The sequence below is a fragment of the Furipterus horrens genome, unplaced genomic scaffold, assembly GCF_987537825.1.
Source record: "Furipterus horrens unplaced genomic scaffold, mFurHor1.1.pri manual_scaffold_4, whole genome shotgun sequence".
Lineage (NCBI taxonomy): Eukaryota > Metazoa > Chordata > Mammalia > Chiroptera > Furipteridae > Furipterus > Furipterus horrens.
Window position 1 is genome coordinate 141994451 of NW_028327174.1, and position 6146 is coordinate 142000596.

General features: G+C 41.8%; 1 pseudogene; it reads left to right on the plus strand.

The window, feature by feature from the left end:
- The first annotated feature begins 1794 nt into the window (after positions 1-1794).
- LOC150012969 (keratin, type I cytoskeletal 18 pseudogene) lies at positions 1795-2445 on the plus strand (annotated as a pseudogene).
- Positions 2446-6146: the final 3701 nt, after the last annotated feature.

Below are 6146 nucleotides of genomic sequence, written 5' to 3' on the forward strand. Positions count from 1 at the left end.
AATCACTCTATTTTTGTTCTAATAGTTTATATAGTCATCAGACACCATGGGTAATATATAGACTCAGTATTTTGCATCTGGAAGACTATCTTTATCATACATGAGAATTGCTAGATTTTGCCAGCCAAGAGAGAGAGTCCCTTAGGACTTTTTTTGCCAAAAAAAATAGCATAAAGCTCAGTAGCCAGTCAGTTATGTTGAAGAAGAGATTCAAGCTTCTCTGTAATTACACATAGAAGGTAGCACTTCTCTATTTGATGCCATTGCCTTTACCAAAAAGCATGGATAGTACCTCATTTCATTAGTCTCCCTTCTTATTCACACATGACTTTTACTTCAACATATCAAGTATCAAAGATATAAATATTTTCTTGTAAATTTTGGTAATAAAACCCAAGAGGAAAAAGGCTGATTAGCCAGCAGTAGAAATCTATCTCATTTCCTTCAGCCCACCTCCACCCCAGGGGTCCATAGGCATGAGGACTCTGCTGAAGCAGAACGGAGCCCAAGAGAAAAGAGTGTGGTGCACTGAAACCTGGACTCAGAGGAGACAAGCAAGGGAGAGGTCAACCAGGACCAACATCTCCAGCCTGACCCTGGGCCTAAAGCTGCCCATCAAAGACAGTAAGAATCCTCTCTGTGTGGAGAACAGAGTCAACACTGGTCTTATGAGGAGATCAGGAGGTTAGTGTCTTTGGAAGGACCAGGAAGCAGCTGGTTGAGCAGGACAGCAACCTCTCTGCGTTGGGCCACCATGCACCTTAGGACACTGTGGCGCCTGCAGGGGGTGGGGGATGGAGGGAACTTCCTAGAAGCCTGGCCCTTCAGAGCAGCCAGAGGTAGCAGAGCAGATTCCCTGAGTATTTGTGGAACATACCTAGAAGAGGAGTCTGAAGCTCTGTGTTGATCAATGAAGCAACAATTTGAACACTGGTATTGAGTTCCTAGATCCCATTCCTCCCTGAAAGCTGGTGAAGCCTGCAGATTTAAGTTAATCTTAAAACAAACAAACAAACAAAACACACACACACACATATGATAGTATGCTCTTCTTTTTTATCTCTGTTTTTCTCCATTTTGGGTCTGCTAATAGGAGAAAAAAGAACTTTGCCATGATGTCCTTTAAGAAATATGACTCCCAGTATGCCTGAACCATGGCTTCTTGCCTTCTTCCATGAACAATGTGAGCTTCAGCACCTGCTCCAGTTTCTCCACAAACCACCAGGCCCTGGGCTCTGTGCAGTCACCCAGCCACCAGGTCCAGCCAGCTAGCATTGCAGCCAGCATCTATGCAGGCCCTAGGGGTGTGGGCTGACAAATCTCCATGTTCTACTTCACCAGCAGGCAGGGTGGCTGGGGGCCTGGGGCCTCGCTGCAGGGTCTGGTGGGCATAGGGGTCATCCAGAGCAAGGAGACTATGAAGTGCCTGAATGACCACCTGCCTAGATGAGGTGAGAAGCCTGGAGGCTGATTATCGGAGACTGGAGAGAAAAATCCTGGAACAACTGAAGAAGAATGGATCCCAGGTCAGAGACTGGGGGCATTATAACAAAATATCAAAATCCAAAATCATTGAGGACGCGAGGGTTCAGATCTTTGCAAGTTCTGCAGACAGTGCCCGCATCGTTCTGCAGATTGGCAAGGCTTGTCTTGCTGCTGATGACTTCAGAGGCAAGTATGAGATGGAGCTGGCCATGCTCCAGTCTATGGTGAGTGGCATCAATGGGCTCTGAAAGGTCACTGATGACATCAATACCCCTTGGCTGCAGCTGGAGACAGAGATCAAGACTCTCAATGCTCTTTCTGAAGAAGAACCATGAGGTGGAAGTAAATGGTCTACAAAACCAGATTGCCAGCCCTTGGTTGACCGTAGAGTTGAATGCCCCCAGACCTCAGGACCTCTGCAAGATCATGGTGGATATCTGGGCCCAGTATGATGAGCTGGCTCAGAAGAACTGAGAGGAGCCAGAAAAGTACTTGTCCCAGCAGATGGAGGAGAGCACCACAGTGGTCACCTCTCAGACTGCTGAGACAAGAGCTGCTGAAATGACACTCACGGAGCTGAGACATACAGTCGGCCTTGGAGATCAATCTTGGCTCCAGGAGAAGAAGTCTGAAGGCCAGTTTGGAAAACAGCCCGAAGGAGGTGAAGATGTGCTATGCCATGCAGATGGTGCAGCTCAACAGGATCCTGCTGCACCTGGAGCCAGGCTGGCCCAGATCTGGGCAGAAGGGCAGTGCCAGGCCCAGGAGTATGAGGCCCTGCAGAACATCAAGGTCAAGCTGGAGGCTGATGTGGCCACCTAACACTGCCTGCTGGAAGAAGGGGAAGAGTTCTGTCTTGGTGACACTGGACAACACCACTCCATACAATCCATCCAAAAGACCACCACAGGATTGTGGATGGCAAAGTGGTGTCTGAGATCAACACCACCAAAGTTCTGAGGCGTTAAAGGCAGCAGAAGTGGGGCATCCCCTGGAGGGAGCAGGAGGCCAATAAAATGTTTAGAGACCATTGAAAAAAAATATGGGTCCCAGTGACCTTCAGGAAGTAGTAGCAATGCACAGGGGGTATGCAGAATTGAGTTTATAATATGAATATAAATGGCCCTGAATTTCCTTTTCATTTATTTTTCATTTGTCATGTTTCTTTGATAGTAATATCTGTTGCAACGAAGTATTGCTGCACAGTACTGCACTACATACAAATATCAGAGCACTGTTCAAGGCTTTTAGTATAAAATAGAATGTCCTGTTTTGATAAGAAAATAATTAAGATAAATTCTGACAAGACAGCATTTATGTTTGTTTTTCCTTTATCTACTATTTGTGTAATATCGAGTCAACTCTAAATTTTCCTTGCCACATTTTGTTCAAACCTTCTCTTCCTCAGTTGTTATATATTTTTTATTTATTTGCTTATTATTTTGCTTCTATTTCTTCCCAGTTCTTCCCCTGCTTATGTCTGGACAATGCTGGGTATTCTTCCATTAAATTGAAGTCTTGTTCATGTCTGAATGTTGGTCATAACCATCCTCAGGAAGTATTTATTCTTCCTTCTGACTCTCCTCTCCTGGTTTTTTCTCATCCCCCAATATTTGTTACCATTAGTTTAAAGTCAGGATTTCTGTGTTTTCTACACATACATAATAATCTAAGTTTAATTCCTTTGTAGCTGTTGTTGTGTACATTCCTGTGGAATAGAGAAAATGTGAACACATGTATTTTTCAGCTCTCAGTTGTGTGTGTGCTAATATGTGGAAAGCTCTTGGTTCATGAGTGAAGAGAGATGATCATGATATCCAAACAGCAATCCTCTTTTTTCCCTCCACACTCAAAATAAAAGGCTTTTGGTTATGGAAATAAAAGTTTTTTTTCTCTTCTGTAAAGCATTTACTTGTAGGGCTTTTATCTTCTCTGATTACCTCAGCTTTCCCCCAAAGAAGAAATCTAAACCCCAATTAGGGTGAGTAGTGGGGAGGAGGGCAGAACAGAGTTAGGGTGCCTGAATCCCCAGTGGCTGCTCTCACTGAACAGATCACGAGATTCTCTCAACCAACCTAATTTCTTCCCATTTAACTAATACAAGGCTGGGAGTAGCTTTTGCAGGCCAGTGGGCAGGAGCTGAGAAACACTCCCCCAAATGAGTGAGGATGTATGTCTGTTTACTACATGGCATGCTGGCCTCCAGCTAATGACATTAATCCCCCTACTGCGTTTCATTAGGTGACAGACAGCGAGCCACACTTTGGAGGGAATCAACTGCTTCTCCCCATCCGCCAGCTGCAGAGAGGAGTTGCTCCAGAATCAGTGCTGCTTCCCTCATTTGCTTTTCTTCCTCTATTATCCCTGACATGTTCACTGAACTACAGACTGCATATGTTTAAAAATAATTAAACGTGCTCCAAACAAATAGGCAATGTTTCCACGATTCCTGCAATGAACGTTCTGGGTGTTTTGACAGATTTTTCTGCTCGTTGGATTCATCAAGCAGCCTGGCTCTTTGCTGTCACTCCTGACAACCTGGCAGATAAACCTCCAGGGCAGGCTCCCTGGCCCAGGTTCCTTCCCTGCTCTGACCTGGAGACACAGAGAACTTTCAGACTGAGAGTCCAGAGACCACTGGGGGCATCCACATCTGTGTTTCTGGGGCATTGTGGTTTGTAAGTGGAACCATTAGCTGAAAGCAAAAAGAAGAGCAAAATAAATTGGGGTTTTTATTTTGAATGGTTCTACTGTATTATACTGAGTAGAGAGACTCAAAAATAATCATAGGAGAAAAAAGAAACGGTACCAATGAGCATTAAGACCATCCTCATCTCAATCTCATGTCAAATCTAAACTTGCCAGACACCTTGCTGCAACCCCTGTTTTTAATATTTAAAAAATTAAAATGCCTCTTAAAAGACAAAGAAGAGCCCTGACCAGGTGGCCCAGTTAATTGGAGCATTGTCCTGCACGCCAAGAATTTGTGGGTTTGATCCCCAGTCAGGGTGCGTATGGGAGGCAATCAATACATGTTTCTCTCTCACATTAATATTCTCCCTCTCTCTCTCATATGATAAACATATACTTGGGTTGTCATTTTTTTTTAAAGATGTAGAAGAAAGAAGATGAGGAGAGAGGATACAGCTTACATAAAATATAGCAGGATAAAACAAATTAAAATATGTATAAAGAAAGTTAACCCAAGGGAAAGAATAAGAAGGTAAAAAAAAAAAGACCTGGCAAGTTTAGGGCACAAAATACACACTAAATATAAGAGAAACCTAATTATTTTTCTTAACTGAGACAAGGGTCTTCCTCATACAAAGGATATATTTTGACATAACAATATGCTCAAAAATATTCATTGAATAACAGATTGGTAGATGACTGGAAGTTTCTTGATTCTCAATATAGGTTTATGGAATCTTGGAAAATCATAACTATTTTAGAGGAATTCTATGAAGTGAGGAGTATGTGAATGTGTATGCCCAACTTGTCAGGAAGAAATAATAAATACAGAGTAACACAACTCTAGTATTCTGGCTTAATCTAGGAATAGCTTTGAAAGAAAACATAGTCATGCATACTCTCTATATCCCTTAGTTAATAGTCATAACAGAGATTTGAATTAATACTGGCAACAGTGAATGTACAGTAACATTAATTTATCCATTGGCTACTATGTCAGTAGTGCCCATGGTCATCCTAATATCCTATGAATCTTAAAGAACCAAAAAGAGCCTGCAGGAAAGTAAAAGTTCCTCCTCAATGAAGAATTTTCTAATATACTACAAAATGAGTTATCACATACTAAATTTAACACCAGAAATTGACTATAGCCTGTTGGTCAGATCCATCCTGTCCCTTGTTTTTGTATGGCCTGTGAACTGTGGTTTTGACATTTTTTTTCAAATGGTTGAGAAAAGTAAATAGAAGAACAATATTTTGTAACATGACAATTATTTGAAATTCACTTTCAATATACATAAGTAGGGTTTTATTGGGTCCCAGCCCTGCTCACTCATTTTGCATAATGAGCGCAGCTCCTTTCCATGACAATGGCAGAGGTGCAACAGAGATTGCATGGCCCACCAACTCTAGAATCTTTACTATCTGGCCCTTTACAGAATAGGTTTGCTGGACCCTGTTCTATATCAGAAACAATAAAAGTATGACTACAATGTCATTACTACATTTTCTGATTACCAAAGTAAAACAGATTAAAATTTTGTCATGTTTTCTACAAGGCTATTTGATAATATGCACCAAATAACATAGTGTATGCTTTGCCTTTTGACTGATAAAGTCCACTTCTAAGGAATTTACCCAATGGTGAAAAGTGGGAAACAACATAGATCTACAGCACTACAGAAAATGATTGAATGAATTTTAGTGTAGTTAAACAATTAAAAGCCCTGCAGCTATTAGAAAGATTATTGCATATATGGAAACAGGACACAAATAAATTGGAAGTATTCTTAGCCTACATGCACCATCACCACCTTCATAGGAGGAAGAATTCTTTGTTTCTGGGGGAAATTCTAGCAACTCTTTGTTTCTGGGCTTTCATTATGCTGATTGGGAAAAGCTGTGGAATTACATTGTGCTGGGAAAGGCTAAATTGATTTACATTTTATGAGCACAGAACTACTGCTTTG